The sequence below is a fragment of the Nicotiana tomentosiformis genome, chromosome 1 (assembly GCF_000390325.3).
Source record: "Nicotiana tomentosiformis chromosome 1, ASM39032v3, whole genome shotgun sequence".
NCBI classification, from domain to species: domain Eukaryota; kingdom Viridiplantae; phylum Streptophyta; class Magnoliopsida; order Solanales; family Solanaceae; genus Nicotiana; species Nicotiana tomentosiformis.
Genome location: NC_090812.1, coordinates 21209965 through 21237223, shown reverse-complemented (window position 1 = coordinate 21237223; position 27259 = coordinate 21209965). Strand labels below are relative to the sequence as shown.

The window sequence follows — 27259 nt, the reverse complement described above, 5'->3', positions numbered from 1 at the left end:
TCTCTCTAGAATTTTTCTCTCAAATTTCCGCCGTCATTGTAGCAGTGAACAGTGCCAAACAGTATCATGAACAGTGACTTCGTCACTGTTCATCGCGGACAAAGCTGGAGCTTTAGGCTTCAATGGCCACAATGGCCGGCGACCAACCAGCTTTTCCGGCTGGTCTGCCCTCCCCCAGCGTTGCACAACAACATACAACAACTAATTCCAACCCAGCTCCTCTAGATTACTCGAAGATTTTGAAACCAAATTCTTTAAATCCTCCAGCGATGGCTACTGCTGCTTCAATTCAACCCATTCCAATGCGAAGAGCAGTGTATTTGAATGGCCAACCAGTGGTTAAATTCACAGAGGCAGAAGTAGATAGAATGAACGTGATTGAAGGCCTCCAATATGCTGTCGTTGGAAAGCTGTCATATGGTTCTCCGGAGATTCACGAGCTTCGCCGAATAATTTCAACTCAATGTGGTATCAAAGGTGACTCTAATATCGGATTCCTTAGAGATCGTCATGTGTTAATTAGATTAACTCTATGGCAAGATTTCCTCGATTTCACATCGAAGAGTACGTACTACATCAAAGCCAAAGATGGGTACGAATACCAATTGCGTACTCTTATCTACGATGCAAAATTTAAGGCGGGTGAAGAAACCCCGATAGCGATGGCGTGGGTTTCTTTTCCTGGACTGCTGCCTACCGTTTTTGTAAAGGAAACTCTGTTTTCTTTTGCTACAGCTATGGGAAGGCCAGTGTGTCTTGACGCGGCAACTACAAATAAAACTAGGCCGAGTTGCGCAAGAGTAAAAGTTCTTGTCGATTTGTTGGCCGAACTACCTAAAAAGGTGTGATTGGATATTGATGATGAAGCTTCTGGTGGTGTTCGAACAAAATGGGTGAGAATTCAGTATGACATGCTACCAAAATATTGTAAGGAGTGTAAACTACAAGGGCATGATGAAATTGAATGTTGGCATTTGCACCCCGAGCTTATTAAGAATCGAAGCAGCAAGAAAAGGAATGATCTTGCTGAGTTGAACAACTGGAATTCTGCTGCTGATGAACAAGGAAAAACCAAAAATCACTGTACCCCTTTAATGATTCTCACGAGTGAAAAAGTAATCGGGAACGTAGGTGCACAGTGGAAGGAAGTTCGGGATAATCGGGGAACCAACAAAAATAACAAAACCCAGGTACAAGAGCAAACTGGCAATGCAATCATGCCAGTGAATGCTGGTGTACAGCAGGTGTACAATAACTTTGCACTGATGGAGGTCAAAGAAGATCAGACAAACAAGGTTCAAACAAGGAATAAATTTGCAGTATTAGAGGAGGAACAAAGTGATATAAACGAGAACAACCAACTGGTTTTGGTGGGGGAAAAACTAGTCTTTAGTTCTAAAGATAGTCCTACTCCTTCTGGGATTTAGTCCACAATCGACTGGGTTCATAGAAGGTTTGGGACTAGCAAAGAGGAGCTAAAACAACTCAATGTGACCACAAACCAATCTTGTCATGCGATTACATCTCAAACTTTTAAAGATTCTGGGCGGATGGAGGATCTTGATGAGGTAAACTCTACAAAGGTCTTAGGGAGTGATGCAGTTGAGGTTAAGAATGATCAGCTGGGCAAAACAAAGACAATAGAAGACAAGGTGAAGAAGGACAACAATCCAAGCTCACCCGGCGATAGGCTGGCGACGCCAGGCCTAAAGCCAGGCTCACCTGGCGATAGGCTGGCGACGCCAGGTCTAAAACCAGGGTCACCTGGCGATAGGCTGGCGACGCCAGGCCTAAAACCAGGGTCACCTGATGAGGAAGCTACAGTAAACCCCAACCTTCGAGCCACTGGAGAAATTTTGGCCTATGTAGATGGTGTTCCGGCGTATGTCCATGAGCTACAATTCAAGGAGTATGAACAGGCTGATGAGCGGGCAATTGTTCCAAGAGCATCCGGGGAAATAGAGGAAGTGCCTATGGAATCTGGCACTGATCAAACCATGCAACTACATCTTAATGTTCTAACTAAGACTCCAATACAACATTTACATGATTTAGTTACACACAATGTGACACCAATTGATGAAGACTTATTGAGACAAAATCCAATGAAAGATGAAGGAGATGATGAATCAACTGCTGAAAACTTCAAACAAGTGGCTAGGGAAGGGGATTTATCACCCACAGCTAGTGCTAAAGGAGGTAAAAAAACTAAGAAGAATCAGAGTAAAGATCCACCACAACCTTCAAGAATAATGCCCAGGAGGGCAGCTTCTCTATCTAGATGATGATCAAAACATTAATATGGAATATAAGGTCTGTGAATACACAACAGGTCTTTCCTAGGGTGATCAATATGAATAGGGAGCATAATTTTGTATAGTTGCATTGATAGAGCCTTTTCAAAAGAAGGGACTCATTGAGAGATATAAAAGGAGGTTGAATATGGAGACTGCTTATACAAATATTAATGGGCAAATATGGTTGTTCTTCGATGCAGTTGTGGAATGGGAATTAGTGGAGGATACTGAGCAACAGGTGACTGTGAGAGTGTTTCACCATGATCTGGGGCAGCACATGATGATGACATTTGTTTATGCAAAATGTTCAGCAATTGAGAGGTTGGAGTTGTGGGATCACTTGTATTATTTAGCAAGTGATATGAAATTACCATGGTTGGTAGGAGGGGATTTCAATGTGTTATTGCATGAAGATGAGAAAATAGGGGGACTTCCAGTACACCCTCCTGAATATGAGGATTTTGCATTTTGTGTAAAATCTTGTGGTTTGTTTGAGCAAGGCTACAAAGGAAGTCCATTCACATGGTGGAATGGGAGATCCAATGCTGAGTGTATATTCAAGAGATTGGATAGGATCTTTGTGAATTTGCCATTTCAGAACATGTTGCCAACTATTGAAGTTGAGCATCTAATCAGAACTGGATCAGATCATGCACCATTGCTAATGACATGTGGGGTGCAGACAACCAAGTTTGTCAAACCTTTCAGATTCTTGAACTTTTGGACAAAGCATGCTACATTTATGGATGTGGTGAGGCAGAATTGGGAAGCTGATTTCATAGGGGATCCGTTTCTGATGTTCAAGCAGAAAATCAAGAGGGTGAAGGCAGCACTCTCAAAATGGAATAGGGAAACATTTGGTGATATCTTCAAGCAACTGGCTATTTTGGAGGACATTGTTAGGGTGAAGGAGATGTTGTTTGAAGAAGAGCCTACAACTGAGAATAGGATTGTGCTTCAAAAGGCTCAATCTGAATTGAAGAAATACTTGAATATTGAGGAGCAGTATTGGAAGCAAAAAGCTGGGATGAATTGGTTTGCTGAAGGAGATAGGAATACAAGTTTCTTTCACAACCATGTCAATGGCAAAAGAAAGAAATTGCAACTGAAGAGGATCAAAAGTGGCAGTGGGGGTATGGATTGAAGACCAGGAGCAATTGGCTACAGCTGCAGTGGACTTCTATCAAAAACAGTTCACAAATGAAGGTGATGCTTCTGAATTTCCCTTGCTCAATAATGTACCTTCAATGGTCACTATGGATCAGAATTTAGAACTTAGCAGATTGCCAACAATTGAAGAAGTAAGGGCAGCAGTTTTTGAGCTTAGTGGGGAGAATGCTAGTGGCCCTGATGGATTCACTGGCTTGTTTTATCAAACATGCTGGGATGTTATTGGTGCTGATATACACAACATGGTGCTACACTTCTATGGAGGAGCTGCATTGCCTAAATCCACCACTCACACCAATCTAGTGTTGCTACCCAAGAAACCTAGAGTCGAGACCTTCTCTGACTTAAGACCTATTAGTTTGAGCAACTTCATTAACAAGGTTTTGTCTAGGGTGTTACATGACAGATTGGAGATTTTTTTGCCATCTCTAATAGCTCCTAATCAATCCGGATTTGTAAAGGGTAGGAGTATATTTGAGAACATCTTATTGACTCAAGAAATTGTCACTAACATAAGGTTAAGGGGAAAGCCAGCTAATGTGGTGATCAAGCTTGATATGGCTAAGGCCTATGATAGGGTCTCATGGAAGTACTTATTGCATGTGCTAAGGAAGATAGGATTTTCTGAACACTTCATTAACATGGTGTGGAACTTGATATCAAATAACTGGTATTCAGTATTGGTGAATGGGCAGTCCTCAGGGTTCTTTAAGTCGTCAAAGGGTGTGAAACAAGGGGATCCCCTATCTCTAGCATTGTTCATTCTGTCAGCTGAGGTACTTTCCAGGTCTTTGAATAAGCTTTTTGAAGACAAGTCATTTGTGGGATTTGGAATGCCTAAGTGGTCTGATTCTTTAAACCATTTGGCGTATGCTGATGACACGATAATCTTTGCATCTGCTCATCCTCCCTCTTTGAGCAAGATTATGGCAGTGTTAGGGAACTATGAGAAGATATCAGGCAAGATGATCAACAAAGATAAGAGTTCATACTATATGTATTCAAAGGTTGCTAATGGATTGTTTCAGGCAGTTGGAGCTATTACAGGATTTGCAAGAGGTAAATTCCCCTTCACATATCTAGGGTGTCCTATTTTTTACACTAGAAGGAGGAAGGACTATTATGAGGAGCTTATCAAGAAGGTGAAGGCTAAATTGCACTCATGGAAAGGAAAACTGCTGTCATTTGGAGGAAAGGCAACACTCATCTCTAGTGTGTTGCAAAGTATGCCAGTTCACATGTTATCAGTCCTTGATCCACCAAACATCATCCTGGGGCATCTACATAAGACTTTTGCTAGGTTCTTTTGGAGCACAAAGGAAAAGGGGAGAAGCAGACACTGGGCTTCATGGAAAAATCTTTGCCTTCCTAAAGAGGAAGATGGGATAGGTTTTAGGTCCTTAAATGATGTCTCAAGGGCACTGTTTGCTAAACTATGGTAGAGGTTTAGAACCACAAAATCTTTGTGGTCTAATTTCATGTGGAATAAGTATTGCAAGAAGGAGCCACCAACTATGGTGCGTTTTAGGGGAGGGTCACATGTTTGGAGACAAATGCTGAATGCTAGGGAAGAAGTAGAACATGAGATCGTATGGGAATTGAAGAGTGGAACAACTAATATTTGGCATGAAAATTGGACTGGATTGGGTGCACTTTATCATGTATTGCCTGAAGACTTTCCAATCAATGAAGGTCTTCAGGAGGTGGCAGAACTGCGGCAAGGGGAAACATGGGATGATCATCTGCTAGATCAAACTTTCAATGAGGAAATTGCAGAACATATAAGGCTAAATGTGCACTATGAAGGTAGTGAGGGATATTGGGATAAGCCATACTGGATGCCAACTCCTTCAGGCAAGTTCAGTGTTAGCAGTGCTTGGAAAATACTAATGCATAGGGCGGATCCTAATCAGGAATTCAAGTTAATATGGACTAAAGGCTTGCCATTCAAGATATCCTTCTTCTTCTGGAGATTGTGGAGGCAGAAAATAGCCACCGATGACATGTGGAGGAGGCAAGGGCAAATGGTGATGTCTAGGTATTGGTGTTGTCAGCAGCCCCAAGAGGAATCCATTGAGCATATATTTGTCACAAGTCCTACTGCCTCTAAGGTATGGAAATTGTTTATGGGGGCTGCTGGAATTTCTGTGCAATTGATTCAATTGAAGCAGATTATAAGGCATTGGTGGTATGCTCAGTGTTGTCCGAAATTAAAGCCACTATTTCAAGCAGTACCAGCTATCATCACTTGGGAACTGTGGAAGAGAAGAAATGCAGGTAAACATGGTGGTTCAATGTCCACAAATAGGGTGATTCATGAGATAAATAGGACATTGCATCAACTGGGAAGGGTGAGGTATGCTTGGATCCCTAATATTCCATTGTTATGGCCAGACATGATTCAATACTTTGAAGGATATAAATCTATATTGATCACTACAAGAGTAACATGGCAGCTTCCTTGTCATGGTTGGTGCAAATGTAATACTAATGGAGCTTCAAAGGGCAATCCTGGACCTAGCTCCCTAGGATTTTGTGTGAGGGATGATGAAGGTGATGTGGTGTATGCTAGGGCAGTAGACCTGGGAGTTACAACTAATATGGTGGCTGAAGCTAAGACTATTCTTCAAGGGTTGGAATATTGTGTGGAGCATGATTTTCACCCTCTCATACTGGAGACTGATTCATTGGTGATGAAGAATGCGATAGAAGGGGAATGGGATCCTCCTTGGGTAATTGCACAGGATTTGAAGAAAATTATAGAGATGAAGGACAACTTCAATGTGATCTTTCAACATGTGTTCAGAGAAGGCAACTCAGTGGCGGATTTTATAGCTAACATTGTGTTCTCTTTTGCAGGTACATCTGAGTTTCATTCATTCTCTGAACTGCCTAGTATAGGGAAGAGGTTGATCAATCTAGACAAATCTCAATCACCTAACCTTAGGATTAGGATAGCAAAGAGAAGAACCCCAGACTGATGACTTCACAGTATTGGACTCTGAAACTGATATGTCCAAATGCTAAGGAAGATGCTGAACCCATCATATGGTATTTTTGGTGATTGTTGAATCATTTCTCAGTGGTATTAGCATTCAAGCTCAATCTGAGGATGGTTTAGCAATGTTTTGAATGATGTCTACATTAAAGGTTCTAGTAGGGAAGGATCTGTGCTTACAAGATCACAAAAAGGCACAGGCTGGCCTTTGCCTTGCAAAGTCTTCTTAAAGCTAGATCATTCCTGGCTTTTGCCTTGTAAAGCCAGTCTAAAGCCAGCTCATGCCTGGATTTTGCCTTGTAAAGCCTGGCTAAAGCCTGCTCATGCCTGGCTTTTGCCTTGTAAAGCCTGGCTAAAGCCAGCTCACCCCTGGCTTTTGCCTTGTAAAGCCTGCCTAAAGCCAGCTCACGCCTGGCCTTTGGCCTGCAAAGCCTGACTAAAGCTAGCTCATGCTTGTCTTTTGCCTTGCAAAGCCTGCCTAAAGCCAGCGCATGCCTGGCCTTTGCCTTGTAAAGCCTGCCTAAAGCCAGCTCAAGCCTGGCTTTTGCCTTGCAAAGCCTGCCTAAAGCCAGGCTCCTCTTCTACACATTAATCTTGATGAGTGAGCACATGATTAATACTTGAACAAAATCAATCTACTGCATATGGAGATCATATAGTAGCGACACTTGGAGGATGATGCGGACTTCAACTCTGCGGTGGAGATGTTTGAAATTCATTTTAGACTATGGACAATATACCCTGGCGCCTGGTGAGAGCTTGATAGGTGCTGCTTGGTATTTGCCAATGACAATTGGATTCACATACACTAATAGGAGAAGGAAGCATTCAACTTATCTTATTGTAATAGTTAGTTAATTTGATTTTAGCTTTTCTATCTTTTTTAATAGCTAGTGGCTTCATGCAACTTCTATTTTGGTTTTTGGTTTGGACATCTTGTAAGCATCGGACCCATTTTTGGGATTTTATTTATATATTAGCCCTTACGCAAAAAAAAAAATATATTAAATAATAAAACTAACATATACAATAATAAACTAACATATAAAATAACAGACTTGCTGAGTGAAAAATTGAAAATAATTTTTCATCATGAACATAAGAATTCAGAATACATTGGTGCTACTGGGCCTCAAATATTGTGTCCGGAACCAAAATGGAAATATTTAATAATTATATTATGTATAGTAAAAAATAGATGAATAACTAACAAACATATCAAATAATAAAACTAACATATAAAATAATAAAACTAACATATTAAAGTAACATATAAAATATAAAATTATAATATTGAAAATGTATCAACCTAATTTACAATATAGTAAAAATATCAAATAAAATTTAATATTCAAGGTATTGCAATATATTTAAGCAATGGAAAAGAAAAATAATGTAATTAATTTTGTTCAATTTATAATAGTCGTCATGGAGGTTTCGCCTTTGCATCCCGGACCTACCTCTCTAGAGCTACTATTGTTACAGGCCGAGCATAGGTCTTCCTACATATGGGAGGGGCAGTTATTGGCCCAGACTTTACGTTCTAGGAGAGTAGACGATATGTGGGACTTTCTTAAGACCCGCCAGCTTCATCCCCGTATAATCAGACGCCCGCAGGATACGGGTTTCTATAGGATCATTGAGATCGGCCGGCTGCAACTGGATTGGTCGTTGATCACGGCTTTGATAGAGCGGTGGCGACCAGAGACGCACACATTCCATTTGCCCATTGGCGAGGCCACTATCACGCTGCAGGACGTGGAGGTTCTGTATGGGTTGTCGGTTGATGGACTTCCTATTGCTTTGTCGCATTATGAGAGATTATACGGGAGATCAGTACCTAGAGACTTTGCAACGGCTCACCGGTTTCCGGCCAAAGGATGAGGGTGTATTGGTTGGGGCTAGTCATCTTGCGTTGACGCCCGTCCGACTGCATTTGGAGTCCATGCATGATGACATAACTCATGATACACCGAATCTTCATATTAACCGGTACACGAGGTTGCTGCTGCTGCTGCTTATGTTTGGACGCGTATTGTTCCCGAACACTTCGAGAAACCTAGTCAGCTTGAGATTTTTACATCATCTTGAGCGGCTGGATGATTTACATCAGTACAGCTGGGGTGCTGCTGTTCTTGGTTACTTGTACAGGCAGATGTGTCGGGCATGCATGGGCACCCAACGAGACGTTGCATGATTTATGCCGCTGCTGCAGGTGAAAACATAGTCAAATACTCTCTTCATTGTAACATACATCATAAAAATATACCTTAAATTTTACGTCCAAATTGTATATTAGGTTTGGGCCTGGGAGCGGTTCCTGCAGTTTCATCAACCTCTACCACCCATAGCTCAGGATGCACCACCTCCACCGTTTCTCCCTTTGGCTAGGAGGTGAGTTGATAGGCGGGGTTACGGACGCGAGTACGAGGCTCGACATAATCTCCCCTATTGCAAAGATTTGTTGGTTTTGCTGGAGGACGCGCAGGTATTTCTATACTTAAGTTTACTTGGCATGGATTTATATGTGTTGCGTATACTCACGGTTCATGTTTTTACGTAATAGTTCATTTGGAGGTCATACGGCGACGAGCTAATAGCTAGTTTGCCCGATTATTGCTCGACCAAGCGACTTATCTGGAGCTCTTCCGTCCCGTTGATGTGTCACGACATTGTCAAGCATCATGCCACCGTGCGAGTCTTTCGCCAGTTTGGTCGACCGCAGTTTGTACCTCCACCGCTCGCTTAGCTTATGACACATTACCAGCGGGATGATCGTTCGAGGGTTGACCAGGCATATGAGGCATGGCTAGAGTTGCAGATCGAGACTTGGGACCAGCGACATGACCTGATTCCGCCACCCCCTCCACCCGATCTTATGGATGGTGAGCATGCGTATATGGGCTGGTACCGCAGCATTACCCGACTTTTCGTCGGGAATCCCGTTCATCGAGCATGGCGGTCGGTTCGTTCCATACGCCGGGAGGCATGAGGCGCTGGTATGTTATTTGGTATACTTAGTTATAACGTTAACATTACCGTTTCACAATTAATATTTTACATGTTGTGCAGGTCATTGGTCTACATCTGTTCCACCAGTTAGGACTGCAGATGCAGTAGCATACAGGTAAGGGAGCGGCCGCTTTGCATGACTATGGCTGGCGGGTTACAGATTTGGCTGCCCGGACATTGCAGCGAGCCCGGGGTGATAAGCGCTTAGGACATGAGGCTGATTATATGGCGCCAGAGCAGTACCATCGTGGGCCAGCAGCGCAGCCTGCACGTGGTCGATGTGGCAGAGGTGTCCCACGAGGTAGGGGTGTCCCACGAGGTCGTGGGGGTCGGCGAGGAGGTGGTCCCCAGCAAGGGGGCGTTGAGGCACCTGTTGAGGATGTTGGAGTTGATCAGCCGGGTGACCACCCTGAGCCACAGTCCGTTCCTAGTGATATTCCGTCATTTAGCCTTGGGGTTACTCTAGGGACTTCGCAGGTGACCCCGTCAGCTCCATTGTTGATCGCGGGCACGACCTTTACCTCACATAACTGGGATACGTATTTTCCTGACCCTCCAGAGGCATCAACTGTTGCTGTTGTTTGTCCGCTACGAGATGTGGATAGTGGGCGCCGACTGAGTTATGGCTCATCATCGAGGGATACTGAGGATCTTTCACAGGATTTGGTTAGTTTGTATTACTATTATTTATATTTGTGTTTATATCATTGATTAGTCATAAATATCTAAAGACTATTTCTTTTTTTTGAAGCCATCTTTCCCGCGTCACTGACAGACCTGAGACAGATGATTATATTGAGGAGGCCGCTGAGACCATGGTAAGACATTTTAATTTTTTTAGCTAACACGTACATTCCTAATATATATGTCATATACTAAAATATCTCATTATTTTGTAGGGTATTGCTAGATCGACGACCCCTTCTACCGAGCCTGCCAACCTTACTGACGATCATGATGCATCGCATCCTCCGATAAAGAGGCGACGTGATAAGGATGATCCTGATAGTGTAGCCGGGCGGGTTGGGATGCACCTCAGGCCAGCGGCTGCTTTAAAGCATAAAGCCTGTGGGACACATTGATTTTTTTTTATTTTATGTACATATGACAATCATTAAATAATAGCAACTTTATCTATGGTTTAGCATTATTTGCGCCTTATGTTTATTATTTCTCAGTTTCTTTGTTATTTTAATGCTAAAACTGGGCAAAACAAACATAGCACCTTAACATAATTTAAATTCGATACAACTAATAAAAATACATAACATGAAAAACATAAAGATAAAATACTACACTCAATACATACATGTGTTTGTTTAGTCACTACCGCCCATTACCCTCTGCTCCAACTACTTAAATTTCTCTTCCATTTTATTTTTTTCTTCTTCCGCCTCTTTTAGTTTCTCCTGCAGTGCCGCAATTTCTTGTTGCATTTCAGAGATCTTGCATTGGTAATCAGCGTTCATATTCCAAACATACTGCAAAATTGATTTGTAGTATTCCTGGTTAATGGGTTCATCATACCATTTCTCAAACATACAATGATTTCCGTCATTGCCTCCAAACCTGTATAGACACATCCAATATCTGCGCCCAACATTACCATTGGACCAACATGCCTTCATAATCGCACGTTTGCCACAATAACACCGTGGTTGGTCATTGCGTTAAGACATTTGTTAATGCAAGAAAAATGAAAATTTTATGGAAAGTTTTGCTATTAGTTTTGGTTAAGCGCAGTTAATAACTAAAATGCGCTAGTCATTTATAGGAAAGAACAACCACATAACGTGGTATGTAACCGCGCTATGCTTCGCGTGCTAATGATTCTTTATGGTACAATAATGCTTTTCCAGAATGACAACTTTATCAGGTTGACAAGACATTACACATAACGTGGTATGTAACCGCGCTATGCTTCGCGTGCTAATGATTCTTTATGGTATAATAATGCTTTTCCAGAAGACAACTTTTCCAGAACGACAACTTTATCAGGTTGACAAGACATTACACATAACGTGGTATGTAACCGCGCTATGCTTCGCGTGCTAATGATTCTTTACGGTACAATAATGCTTTTTCAGAAGGCAACTTTTCCAGAACGTCAACTTTATCAGGTTGACAAGACATTACACATAACGTGGTATGTAACCGCGCTATGCTTTGCGTGCTAATGATTCTTTACGGTACAATAATGCTTTTCCAGAAGGCAACTTTTCGAGAATGTCAGCTTTATCAGGTTGACAAGACATTACACATAACGTGGTATGTAATCACGCTATGCTTCGCGTGCTAATGATTCTTTAGGGTACAATAAGAATAAACTGAACCAAGTCATATGTATTTCAAATATCTTTTGAATAAATATTACAACATCCATTAAAAAAATACCACTACGTGTATTAATGTTAAATATCAAAAAGATTATTTTGAAGGTATTTTTTTAAAAATGGGTTTATGTTAGATTGTTGTATTGAAGTATTAATGTTAAATATCAAAAAGATTTAACAGCAATGGAAACATAATTTTATTTCATACATTCTGCAAGATAAAAAAGTACATACACTTATTACAACTACATAACGGAATAAAAATACTACGTGTATCCTTGATTGTTAGGCACATTAGATGAACTTTCACCAGGAGCAGGATTACCACCGACACCCAAACCAGCTGAAGGACATTTACGACAGTCGTGTCCTGTTTGCGAGCATATGCCACATTTACGCGCATAAACGGTATAACCAACATCCATTTAGTTCCGTATACGCGTTCTTTTTTGCACTTGTAGCTTACGCAAATACTCCTCGTTACACACCATTTTAAATGGTTCCAGCGGCCAATAATGCTCAGCACCCACTGGCTGTAACTTCTCACTATAGGTGTTTAAGTATGCAGCAACACTATATTGCTTATCAACGAACCGGGTTGCCGTGAAACCTGTATGTTGAAAGCACTTCATAGCATGTGAGCATGAAATGTGATAGATGAACCATTTTCCACAAGAACACAACCTGCTGGCTTCATTTATGGTGTATGTATTATTCCCCCGATTTTGATAGATAGCGGTGCGAACTTCAAAAATATTTCGCTACTTGGAATACTGTAAAAATGAATGCCAATGTGCTCGCCTCCTGTTTTCAAATCTTTTTATTGGTATTGGCATAAATTCAACACCCCTCTCCATCAATTCTGATGCACCTCTATGCCTTTTAACAAACCTCTCCTCCATCTGTTTGAATGACATCCGCACCATGGCAGTGACAGGCAATCCACGTGCAAACTTCAATAACCCGTTGAAAGACTCTGACACATTTGTAGTCAGGGTTCCCCATCGTCTGCCACCATCTGCATGCAATGTCCACTTGTCAAGCTCATGTCGCATCAACCAATGATAAGCTCTTTCTTCTTCCTGCCTGATAGATTCCATGCGCCTCCTGAATTTGCACTCCTGGCGATTAGTTGCAGCCATCCACATTAAATTATGCAAGTCCTTGTTAGGATATGCCTTCTGAAAATTGGCCTTCAGGTGCCTCACACAGTAACAATGGTATGCATACGGTTCCTGCCATTTAGGCAAATGCTGTACATAACTTAAAATACCGCCATGCCGATCAGATATTAGACAAATACCTGAACATTGTTTGACAACATGCTCCTTCAAGTGGTTCAAAAATAGCATCCACGTCTCTTGGCTTTCATTGGCACAAATATCAAAAGCTAGGCATAATATTTGTCCATTAGCATCTATTGTAACGACGATCAACAGCTTAATATCATACTTTCCATAGACATGAGTGCCGTCTATGGATATTACCGGCCGACAATGCACAAAACCATCAATTGCTGGTTTAAAGGCCCAGAACACGTATTTGAATATATATTCTGGTATTCCCAGACTCTGCTCAAGCTTCCATTCAACAACAGTCCCGGGGTTAAAGTGTTGCAATGCGGCTATGTACCTGGGTAGAGATGCAAATGACTTATCCCAGTCACCATAAATAATTTCAAACGCACGTTTGCGCCCGAGAAATACCTTTCTTTTGGTAATAGTACACCCATATTCCTGGTGGACAGATATAATACACTCTTTGATCTTGTACCTTATGGAGGCTTCAATGTATGGAATCAAGACAAGAGAAATCAAGTCAACATCCAAGTTAAAGTGATTTCCGCTGAATGTGTCCATTTCACAATTGTGGGTGCCAATGTATTTACCCACAACCCACATATTTATTTTCTTCTTCCTCGCACGCAGCATCCAATTACAACCCGTAGACCATCTATAACAAACAACCTTGTATACATTCGGAGATGACTCCTATACCATCATCTCACGATACTCTTTTACACTGTACATTTTCACCGCCCTGATTAGCCGCGCCTTATCAGGAAAAAACATGCCCTTTGACAGCACTGTTGGTCTAGATTCATCCCACATTGCTGACTGAATTTCGCCAATATCCCTTGTGAGGGCATCCACATCCGGCATACTTGGAAAATGATCAAGGTAGGAAATATGACTTGAATGAAACGATACGTGGGACTCAAATACTTTTGGTCTAACGGGAGGTGGAGCATGCTCCCTCGTCAAATCGGGTTCGGTATTCTCTTCCTCCTCAACATCACCCTCGTCAGGGAAGGGTGTGTCATCTACAGACTTATCGGCATTGTTGTCATAATCACTGTTCTCTTTCTGACTCTGCGCATCTACCAGATCCCGATTAAATACGTGTCTTCGGGCAATTGAGTAAGGACAGGACCATCAAGTTGCTCGTTTTCACTGCACAACCAAAGAAATAATGAGTTACTCAAATTAGTCCAAACAATACATATAACTTTATATATTCACTTACAAATCATAATGTGCTGATATCCCATGATGCACATTATCTTGTTGATGCTGACTCCCGGATGGACCACCATGATCCAACACACCAAAATTCAGCATATTCCAACTGACCGTTGGTTCATAACTTGTAAAATTCATATCTGGTCGGTATCCCATGTGGAATATATGAGTGTTAATACAAATACAATACACAAAAATATACATCGTAACACAGTAGAAAAATTGAAGTTTACCATTCTGCTTGTGGATTATGTATACTAGGGGAGAAATTATTTTCTCGCTCCTCATTCGCCCATGGAGATAAGTTTAGATCTGGCCAAACTCTTTCAGCCAGAACCTGTTCGGCTAAAACTGCTCCAAAATAACCACCCGATGATTGAGGGATTTTCCTACTTTGCGCAACCATATTATTGCGAATGTCTTCAGCCTTGACGTACATTTCCAATATTTTTATCACAATAAATTTCCGGTATTCATCCGGAGTCATCAAAAAATCTCTCAGAGTTTCATCGTCTTCAATGTTAAACTCAGCATAACAAGCAACCCCTTGCGGAATCACAGAATACGGATATCTTCCAGTTATTTTAAGATTCACCGAACGTTTGCTCACACTCATTTTTTTACATAACAACGATGCTAATGTATCGTACTCCGTTGTAAGTGATAACTTAACATGAGACTGTAGAGATAAACTATAACTTACTGAGTTATTCACCACCACAACCTCACCCCCCAATATAATGAAACCCTAATTCTTCGCTCTTCAGATATTATGACAAAATACAGAACAACTAAACAAACAAAAATTTAACAACACTTACAGTATTTCTGAATGAATTTTTACCAAAATCCTTAACGTCCTTATATAAGGCAAAAATCATTCCGGGGGTGAATTATTTGAGGTATAGCGTCTTAGCTTAAGACGCTATACTCAGTTAAATTATTGTTATGTCAGTTAAGCCCAGAAGAATTATTTGTGGTCCCACAATAATACATATAGCGCCTTTTAAAAAAATACATATAGAGTCTTTTTAAAAGACGCTATACTTAACTGGCCAAACGACCGTTAAGGTATAGCGTCTTTTAAAAAGACGCTATACACACTTTAGTCACTATGTATTTTTTCCACATATTTTTATTCTTTGAGTCCAAAAATACATTATTTTGGTTCCGGACTCTGTTCTAAAAAGCCAAAGCGCTTTTCTTTTGGTCTGATGTGGCTTTTTTCGGTTATATTGAACAAAGTCCGAGTGTGAGTTTCACATGCCTATTTGGTTTAGGGACTGAGAACCCGTTTAGATTGGCTTAAAAAAGTGACTTTTAAGCACAAGTACTTAAAAATAGCTTTTAAGTGCTGAGACTTATTTTATAAATAAGCAGTTACATGTTTGGATAAAAGTGTTGAAACTTAAAAAAGTTGTTGAAGTGTTTGGCAAACAAGTGCTGGTAAACACTTTTTTTCTATTAAAAAGATAAAAATATCCTTAAAGCTGTTAACATTATAAAGGAGTTGATTACTTCACTATATTTAATTATGAATTAATGCAAATAAAAAATAATTTATATTTTAATTTAATTTTAATTTAATTGATTACTTTAGATCATTTTTATAAATATAATTCTTGAATGCTCATTTTCACCACTTTCAATCAAGTAAACTTTCATAAAAGTCTCAACCTATTTAAAATACCAAATTATTTTGTTGAATTCCTCTTTCCCTTCTTGTCCATTTACTCTTGAAAAATTAAAGATGCAGTTACATCCATGAAAAGTAGAAGGAAGCTCATTTCTTTTTATGCCAGGTATGGTAACCATTGACTTATATGCGGATAAATACATAAAAGAAATTTCTCTCTTAATAAAAATATTTCAATAAATTTAACAAATGTCTAAACAAAATAACCTTTTAAGGCGTGTTGCTGATCATGACCAGCTAGTGTTTTTACTCTACAATTACAAGTATCAAGCTTCACAAATTTCATTAGCAATCAAATCACGAAGACCCATCCAAACGAGATCACTTTGCTCTTCCACATTTTCCGCATTTATATTGTTATTAGTTCTCGAAGATGTACCAACATCAGGATCAACAGATGGAACATATCTCTCATTCTCAGCTGCTTGGAATGCATCATCCATATTGCATTTATTTCTAATATAGTTATGAATGGCCATAGTAGCAAGTACGATGTCTCTTTGAGTGTCAATATGATAGGAGGGCATGTCTCGCAAAATAGACCATCTTGCTTTCCAAACCCCAAATGTGCGCTCTACAATATTTCTATAACAAGAGTGCAAATAGTTAAATTTTTCAATTCGTCCTTTTGGTTCTCGCAATTCTCTTGTTGCACCACGGAGAAATTGTGCTAGGTGGTATCTCACATTATCTCCTTTGTATGGAGCCATGTATCCCTTCATGTGTGGATATCCTGCATCAACTAGATAATACTTATTTCCAATTGGACCTGAAAAGTTGAGTTCTGGTCTATGAAGGGCCTCACCAAATATACGACTATCGTGAGCTGCTCCTTCCCACCCAGCCCATGCAAATGTAAAACATATATTAAAATCTACAACAGCAAGAATATTTTGAGTCGAATAACCTTTATGTCCAATATATGGTATCTCTTGACCTTGCGGTAATCTTGCTTTAACATGTGTGCCATCAAGTGCTCTAATACAATCCTATATACATATACAAGTATAAATAAAACTTAAGTTAGTAATACTTATAAAAGTTAAGTTATAAGTTTAATAAAAAATAATTAGGTAAAATTATTACTTACTCTAAAGAAAGGGAGATATCGACCGTTACATGGCTTGTGAGCTCCTGCACCATTATTATAATTTGGATGTGGTCTTATAATATCTCTCTCAAGCTCACAAATGGCCTTTAAAATACTGTGAAAGTGTATGAATTGTTTTTCCCGAATGTTGAAAGATTTCCTGTATCAATCGATTTCCAACTCCGTGTGCACAAGTCATCAAGAACATGCCTAACATCTCGTGTATAGACATTCCGCGTGTGGGTTTAAGCCCATACTTTTAAGCTAAATCATACGATAAATCAACAAACACCGACTTCCTCAATCGTTTCCTCTTAATATCTCTTGAATAAATGCATTTCCAGAGAGACTAGATGTACGACAAGGTTCCTTACATAGGTATTTTTTGTATTACATCAAAATCAATTTACCTGCTATTTGGCATAAAGCCATCCATTCCTTCTCATATTTCTCCCTCCGTATTTCCTCCAGTTCTTCTTCATCTTCATCATCCGACGAATAACTTGGATAAGGATCTACCAAGTCGCTAAAGTTCGAACTCTCCATTTAACTGAAATAGAAATATAAAGTTAACTAACTGGCTAATTGCAGATCATCTCAACCCATTTCTCCATTTTCCATTGCAAGCTAAGAAACATACACATAACTGAAGCTAGGAATCATTTTCCAGACAACACATGACCATTGCAAGTTAGGAAACATATAAGGATGCATATCATAATATCTTTAGTTATCACATAGATATTGCCATGCATCAGATTAGTAGCTACCTATACAGCACCGGAACACATCTCACTATAATATAAAGAAGAGGCAAGCAAAATGGTAATCTTCTTTTACTTCTTTTGTGTAGATAGGCAAGCAACAATCAAGCAAATGAAAGGTAGCTACTAATCTGATGTTGTTAATCCTCAAATGAAAGGTAGCAAATCAAAGGCAACAATCAAGCAAATGAAAGGTAGCTACAACCCAGACAACACACAAAGCAAAGATGAGTCCCATCATCAGTGAAGTTAGCACCATAACTAAAGCTTATACATAGATGTGTAGGAAAATATTCCGTGCATGTTTACACATAAAAACCACAGCTGAAGCTTACACATAAAACCATAATAAAGTTTACACATACAACTATAATATTCGAATACGGAACAATAAAAATATTCAACCACAACGATACATTATCTATTTTTCTTGAGGTATAACTGATAGTTAAACTCCGATCAAGACTTACGAGCTTCATCAGTAGGCATCCCCAAAAATATTTTATATCGAGCGAAAGATCTTTGTTCCTAAATTTTTTATATCGAGCATTCTCCTGTAAATAAATTCAAAGCCACTTTAAGCTAAAAAAGAAATTTAGCAATGAAAAAGAAAAAGAATGACACATGTAGCAATATGAGAGATGTACCTTAATATTTTGCTCCCACCAATTATCATCTGCTACAATTATATTTTTTATGGCATCCCATCCTAAACCTGTCTCTCCTCTCATCAACTGCTTAAAAAGTATCCATTCGGCTTTCATGTAATTTCAATGGTTTTTCAATTGTTTTTTATTATACACTCTTCCCTTCTTCTTTTCGAACTCATTAATTATATTTTTCCACCCATCTTTAGATAAGTAAGTGTTTGGTCTATTTCTCTTTCTAATCTGTTGCTCACACAACTCAATAAATGTAATATGAACCTCATCGTCCCACTTAGCGTTACTTTCCGTCATGATTGAATGTAAATAATTTGAAGAAAGGAGAAACAAATATCTAATTTAAGTAGAAGAAACTTCCTCATTAGTTGGAGTGACTAATGAAATATCCAATAAACTAGATTACTGCACTTATGCCAGTTGCCACAATTTATATTTATTTCTAGATTTATAAAAATACTGACGCATACAGCCAGCACATAAGGAGGACTCCGATCCTTTTCACATAAGACTTTAATTATAATATGTGCAAATATAAGGAGTAAAGAATTAATGTAGTTCTCTTCTAAAATGCTATACAAAATACATATTGTAGAAACAGAGGAAGTAGATGGAATCAAGAATGATGCTGTAATATCAATAAATTATCACGATTACAATAAAGATCAAAAAAAATATACAATGACGATTACTTTTCACTGAAATGCTTGAGGAAAAGTGCATAAAAATGAAGAGGAAAGAAGAGGAACGATAGTCTTTAGAAGTGAAGCAAATAGGAGAAGTACGATGTTTTAGGGTTTCTTTGACTGAGGGTAATTTTGGTATTATAAAAACTTATAATGGACAAGAAAGTAATTTTATTGGTCAAACTAAAATAGCTTTTAAGCCAAAATCAGAAAAGTTGGGGTCAACCAACTTGTTTCTTGTGGTTTTTTTAAGCACTTTTTAGCTTTTTTTAAGCAGCCTTTTTTTTTTGCCAAACACTCCAGAAAATAAAAAAGTGCTTAAAAGCTGGTCAACCAACTTTTAAGCCCATCAAAACACCCTCTGAGTTTGTTGTGCTCAATAGACACACTATGTCTGTAGCTTAAGCATCTGGTAAGGAAAAGCGTTAGTTAAAATGCAACAACCAACCAGTGTCGTTCCTGACAAGCGCAAAACCTGTGTATAAAATATATGCTCGCTGGTCAAAGACAGTATAGTATTAAATCGTCTACACAGGGATTGGTTTAAATAATGTTCTAATAAATCTTCAGCTTAACACTATCCAGAAAAATAAACCTTTGATTTATGTTATTATCGACTAATAATAAAAACTAAGATTATCGATTGTGAGAAAGTTATGGAAATTTAGTGACTAACTAGCAACGATTGAATATCAAGGTGAAAAGTAAGGTCTGTGACAAGATATGTGATCAACTATTATTTCGGGTAACTCCGTGCCAAGTTCACTCTTAACTTCTATTGATTCTTTTGATTTCAACAGATGATTAGGCTATCTTAAGGATTCAAATTATTCTTCCGAATGAATGAGAGTTCTGTTGACCAGCCTAATGACCGTTCCCATGAGCATATGCAAAATACATTAAATTAATGAATTTACGAAGAACGTCTCTCAACTATTCTTCAAAATTGGGTCAATTGATAACCCTCTAAGCTCTTTCAATTATCTATGAGAGGCGTAAAATTAACCCAAACAAGATAACACAATGCAAATTGCAGCAACACTTCTCTTTTGTTTAAAGTAAAACTACAATTGGCTTTGCAATTTAATTAATAACTCATTCAACGAATTCGGGAAACTAATAGAAAGTAAAAATTAAAACAATAGTCAAATCACAATATCCGTCAATAACCCTAAGAAAGATTACTCCATGGTGGAGATGTTATTTATCACAAGAGTATGAGAAGAATAAGAGGACAATACAATTTCCAAAATCAAATCAACTTCCGTATTGAATGAATTGGATGAAGTAATTAAAGTCTCTGTTGTTTCCTTGCCTTCCTCTCTCCAAAAGTTGCTCCAAAGTCCAGATACATTGTTTTGAGACGAGCTAGGCTTCATATGGGTCAAAAAGATTCGCCTCCGAATTTACAAAAATAAGCTTGGGTGAAGTTCCCGAAAGCGAATGTGTGCGACCGCGCACCTGGACGTGTGACCACACTCATGGTCGCGCACATATGGCAGAATATTGTATCATTTGCGCACTCAAGTGCGCGCTGGGGATCGCTTGTGCGCGGTCGTGCACCTGTGTTTTCCTCCTGCTCAACTCTCTTTCCTCCCACTAAGTGCACGATTCGTCCATTGATCCCCTCTGTATCACCTGCATTGAAAGACAATATTTTAGACCCAAATCCCCCAAATTTCTATCGAATTAGCCAAAACAAATACACAAAGTGGGCATAAATAATAAGTAACTTTAAGCTCATCAAACACCCCCACACTTAGCTTTTGCTCGTCCGGAGAAAATCTAAAATATAAATACTCCTAATATTGCAACCACCTCAAACGAGTGATCGGCTAAATCAACTTGATACAATCTTTGGGTCACATTTAACCTCAACCCTGGTCATAACATTTCACTAGTGCTGTGGTCTAATTAGCACCAATTTCTCGATGTACCTCACAAGAAAGAGACAATGTCCATTCACACACCAATTGCAATTAACGGTCTCGGGCAGTACACAACAATCGCTCACCCTTACAAAGATGTGACTCATGATTTCCAAAGTTCCATAAGTTTGGCTATCGTATAATTCTCCACTAATGTAGGAACAACCTCATCTAGATCATGTAGGACTTTTTATTTGGTTGTAACGTTGACTATGTGATGGGTTGGATAGAGTATCTACACCTCCCTAAGTAATTTAATACTAATAACTTCAAACTTGGCGTACTCCTTTTTCATTGACAATTGTCCACGAACTCCCTAATCAAAAGCACACCCCAGTCTCAATTATTTAAGCACAACATACAAGTATTTTACATCAGCAAGGGGACATTCACTTTCATTTCCTTACTCAACCATTTTCTTTTTTTTTTCCTAACCCCCTGCTCTCGTAGCTCACTATCATTCATGATGTTACACATTTTCTTTTCTTACTTGCTTTTGGTTCAACTCAAAACCAGCCCCCACCCCCACACTTATGTCTCTTCATCTTTTAGCATTACACACAAGGTACTCAAGTGCTTAGGGATGGCTACAGGTTCATGTTGTACTGTGGTTGCCAAAGAAAGAGGGAATTAGGCTCAACTGGGTTGACTAGGGATAAATTATCAGTTTTCAAGAGGGTTCAAAGCAGTCGAAGAAACAAAAAGCTATCAAAGAAGGACTATAGTCATCTCCAAACTTGACTATTACCTAAGATTTCGCCTTGAGTCATAACCAAGCCAAGTTCTAGACCTTGTCAGGCACAATCACTAAGCAAACATTTGCCTCACCCCACATAGTGTCTCGTATAGGCACACAATTTAGACCTCAAACACCAATGGTCTCTCTGACTTGCAAGGATATGATAATGCATCCCACAGGTCAGGCATAATCTATTTTGCCAAGCACCAACAACTTTTCAAAAACTTATCTAAAAAAACAAAAATCTACTCTAGAAAGTGTTTGGTTCAAAATATTAGGAGCATGGTAAAGAACAAAACAAGGAACCCATGGAAGTACAAGTGAAGAAGTTATCCTAAAACAATAAGAAAATAGTTTTTCTTTTTTTCTTTTTCAAATAAGAAAGCAAGTCAAACAATGCTATTTACACTACCCCCACCCCCACACTTAACAACTGGCATGTCCCATGACACAAAATTAAAATGCAACAGTGAAGAAAACTCTCCTGATCGAGTCACTTCGTGTCGGAAACGGTGCCACCATGCCTGGATCCAGGTGACAAGCCCGGGAAAACGCACGTAGCCATGCCATGATCTTCTTCTTGTACTTGGCATTTTGATTAGCGAGTGAGTCTACTCGGGTGCCCGAATCATTGACAGAAGTTTGCATTCCCGCTATCTCCTGTTTCATGGCAACCATTTTCGTCTCCCACATACCGCCTGAAGGTTCTCCAACACCCTGCGCATGCGGGGTTGCCACATCAACATCCTCACCGTGCTCCCCCCTCACCTCATCGTGCGCATCAAACTCCTCACTATCCACCTTAGCAGCCACAACGGATTCTTTCCCAATTACAACTTTATTAGCCCGAAATTTCTGTTCTCGCTTGACTTTCCCATTCGTAGTACGGTTTTCGTGCTTCACAGCACAACCGAGTGACTAACGACGGGAAGAAGAAACCATATATCTGCACCGGACAATGAATTGTCATCTCTTCTTGAATGGCCTGAGCCACATCAAAGTTGTGGCAATTGATAAAGCACCAAATCAGAGTAGCCCATGGACCATTCACCTTAGTTGTGTTGCCTGAAGGCATCAGATGATTATTAATGATGTATCCATCACTTCTCCTCAAAAGTGAGTGAAGCCGCCCCTCCTTTAGCCACACCACCTCCTTTCCAGGTACACAAATGGTTACAAAGAACGTGCGCCACGTGTATGGTTTTCTGATGTGCGTGAAATAGTAGTTGTTTGCATCAGGGTCTTCCACGTATTCCGGCAAGTTATAAGCTCTTTGGATGGCCTCCTTGGAGAAGTCCACTTTCTTTTTCCGGACTGTGCATACATAGTCCTCATGTTCTGGAAAATTCGCGTAGAACTCCCAAACAACCAACAAATTTTCCTCGTCAGGTTCTTCAAAGAACATCCCCAATCCTCGCTTGACCAATTCCTCATGAACTTGGTATCACTCATTGAGGAGAGAATCAATATCGATTCCCCTTTCAGGTATTGGCTTTTTTCCCCCTTGCTATTAAATCGTTCTTGGGCTTCCCACAAGACAAACTTGTTATGAGCATATGGGCAAGCGGATGTAGAACCTCGCGACCTGGACATGCCCGCTTGACTACCGGTGAAGGCACTTGCAGTTTTTCTTTTCTTGTAGGGAGCCATTGCACCTGAAACAATCCTGCAAATATCAGCAAATAAATCACTCGGCGGACCAAGAAAGGTTACTCAGACTTCGCCCTCACACTTGGTCACAAAATTACACTTTCAACCTCATTGTGGCATTTACACAAACACTTAACATGCACAACTGTTCCTAACCCCTCACAAAGAAAATTTTAGCCCTAGATGGACTACATTCATACCAATTTCACTGCCTAGCAACTATATTTTTAGTCTCCATGGTGAAACTCAAGCTCCACCCCACAAGCAAAGGAGAACAAAAAAATAGAAAGAAATAAAAAATTGCTACAAACAAACAAGAAAAAAATAGAAACAAGGGAAAAAACATCTCACATACCTGAGGTGTCTCTTGGAAGGAGTGCTCGTGAGGAAGGGGGAAGGGAGAAGAGTACGGTAGTGGGTGGGTTTCCTTTTTGTTTTCGCAGAGAGAATATGAGAGAGGGGGGCGGGTTAGGGTTTTGTGTAAGAGGAGATGGAAAGGGGAAACAATTAGAGGGGGGAGGGGGGTTGATGGATGGGTCCACCCTCCAGGTGCGCGGCCGCGCATGTCCCAGCATAGGCTGACGACGTAATTTGCGAGACCACATGCACGATGTACCCTACTTGGTGCGCGGTCGCGTACGTGTGCACTCACAAGGAGCCTTTTAGAAGCCTTAATTACGACCTTCCGCATATAATTTCCTGCACCCACCAAGTCATCATATACACTACTTTTTGTAATGACCCGGCAGTCGTTCTGAGAGTTATAGCCCTGTTTCCCCATTTACTGCTTCTTTATGTGTTGTTCAGCTGTGTTGAGTTATATCGGGTTAGTTGGTTTGGGACCAGAGTAGTTTCAGAGTGAATTAAGACACTTAGTCTCTTAAGTAGAAACTTAAATTGAAAAAGTCAACCGGATGTTGACCTATGTGTAAACAATCTCGAATTTGAATTTCGATGATTCCGTTAGCTCCGTTAGGTGATTTTTGACTTAGGAGTGCGTCTGAAATGTAATTTGGAGGTCCGTGGTAGAATTAGGCTTGAATTGGCGAATTTGGAAATTTAGAAGTTCTTAGGCATGAATCCGAAAGTAATTTAATGATTTGGATATTGTTTTGAGTGATTCGAAGGTTCGACTAAGTTGGTATGTTGATATATGACTTGTTGGTATTTTTGGTTGAGGTCCCGAGGGGCTCGGGATGATTTCGGATGGGTATCGGGGAGTTTGGAAGTTGGAAATGCAGCTGGAGCTGTTGTTCTGGTGTGTCCGCACCTGCGGATTAAGAACCGCAGGTGCGGATGGCATGTCGCAGATGCGAGTCCGCAGGTGCGAGAAAGGGTCCGCAGGTGCGGAATCCCTGGGGCAGATCCTATAGATCACACTTCGCGAATTTTGGTGCGTTCTTCACCATTTCTATTCGGTTTTTGGAGCTTTTGGGAGAGATTTGAAGAGGGAATCAAGGGGGTTTCGTTGAGGTAAGTTACTTGAGCCCTAATACTTGTATATATGGTGATTTTCCGTTGTTTAATCATGGTAATTAGTGAAAATGAGGGATTAGGGCTTGTAATATTTGGGGAGTAATTTAAGGATTTGAAGGACCAAATGATGTCGGATTTTGATGAATTTGGTATGGTTAGAATCGGGAGAGGAGAAGGTTCATTATTCTGTCATTTTTGACTGATTCGGAGACGCAAGCCCCATAGGTAATTTTTGGGGCGTAATTTCAAATTTTTGGAAAATATTAGTATTTTGATATGGAATTAATTCCTATAATTTTTGTGAGCTGAATCAAATTAATTGTGAATAGATTCGGAGAATTTGGAGACCGAGTCCAGAGACGAGGGCATCCCGGAGTAGGATTTTTACGCTGTTAAGGTAAGTAATCGTTTTAACTCTGGCTTTGAGGGTATAAACCCGGAGATTTGACATCACGTGATTATTTGGAAGTGATAACCACGCTAGGTGACGAGTGTGTGGGTGTGCACCGCGAGGGATTGAGACTTGGTCTATCCTATGAGGCTGTGAGGCCTAATGGCTATTATCTGTGGTTACGTGTTTATTTGTTGTTGAACTTGTTTGCTTTCATGTTAGAGATCATGCTTAGGCTTTATTCATGCTCACATTATTTGTACTCAGTCATAGAAATTATTGTACATGTTTACCGCGGTCTCTGTTAATTGCTAATACGCGGTGATACTTGATGTTGGTTGTGTTCCCTTATTGTTGATGATGGTAAGGCTAGTGAGGTACATGATTGAGTGAGGCCGAGGGCCTGGTTGTGAGGATCTTAATACCATTGCACGTGAGTTGTCTGCGTAGCACGTGAATTGACCATGAGGGTCCAGGTATTGACACCATAGCGCGTGAGTTGTCCGCGCAGCACGTGAGTTGACCGTGCGGATCCAGGTATTGATATGATGGCACGTGAGTTGTCTGTGCTTAGCGCTTGGGATTTTGGAGCCCATTCGAAGTCTGTACACACACCCAGTGAGCACAGAGTGTTGAGTGTTTTGAGTATTGAGTGCTGAGTGCGAGTGATAAGTGATGGAGTGACCCTGTTGTGAGGTTGTATTTATTTGTGTTGTTGCTGCATTTATCTGTTAAACTTCTTTGTGGCATTTACTGAGTTATGAAATTTACCTGTTTATTTCTGTTTATTTTTAAAATTGTGAAAATAAATAATTGGACTGTTTTACTTAGCTCGTCACTATTGCTCAGTTCCTTAGTTATTTCTGTTACTTGTTGAGGTGGTTGTACTCATGCTACACCCTGCACTTTATGTGCAGATTCAGGTGAGTTAGAGCGCGGCGATCGTTGAGTTCAGGCCGGCTATCTGTGGAGATTGCAAGGTAGTTGCTAGCGTCCGCAGGACCTTGTTACTCCTTTTATCATTTCTTCTTTTGGATTGTATTGACAGTTAGATAGTTTCATTTCTTAGTTCATACATTTAGACGCTCATGACTTAGTGACACCCCGATGTTTGGGGATCGTTTCTGTATTTCAAAAATTATATTTAGAGTTGATTTAGTTTATGAGAAATTCCAATGTTGAAATGTTTTATTAAATTCTTATAATCGATTTAGTAGTAATATTTTGGGAAATAGGCTTGCCTTCTAACACGATAGGCGCCATCACGACCATAGGTAGATTTTGGGTCGTGACAAGTTGGTATCAGAGCCTAGGTTACATAGGTCTCACGAGTCATGAGCGGGTTTAAAAGAGTCTTACAAATCGGTACGGAGACGTCTGTACTTATCTTCGAGAGGCTGTAGAACCTTTAGGAAAACTTCACATTCTTGAATTCTTTTCATGCGGTATTGATTCAGCTTGAAGTGTAACTCTTTGAATTCCATCCACGCATTCGTATGCGTACATGGGTGCTCGGTATCAGTTGTGCATCGACGGCTTGTGATTCCTTGGATGAGGTGCGAGATGTGATTTCTGTGTGTTGATGTCAGGCCAGTCTGGAGGACATGAGGCCGGGTTTTGACTGTAGCTTGAGCACTGAGGTGTTGATTGTGTGAGCGCGTGCTTGTGGTACTTTTGGGGATATTTAAGAGAGCATTCAGCAGCCTATGAGCCTTAGGGCAGTGTGGTTTTATGCTTGGGTCTCGTGTGGTGAGTTTGGGTTAAGGATTGTGGTGTTATGGCGGGGAAAAGTATCAATTTGAAGGTAATTCAGAAGGAACTCGGATAGATAGGACATCTTGGTAG

The 27259-nt window shown here is 40.1% G+C and overlaps 1 long non-coding RNA gene across 1 annotated transcript; it reads right to left on the bottom strand.

The window, feature by feature from the left end:
- Positions 1-16300: 16300 nt before the first annotated feature.
- On the bottom strand, positions 16301-17222 carry LOC104087457 (uncharacterized). The gene is made up of 3 exons (XR_011413601.1): positions 17119-17222; positions 16936-17017; positions 16301-16613 (listed from the first exon to the last, which is right to left on the bottom strand). It is a non-coding gene; the product is annotated as an uncharacterized lncRNA (long non-coding RNA).
- Between the last annotated feature and the right edge of the window lie 10037 nt (positions 17223-27259).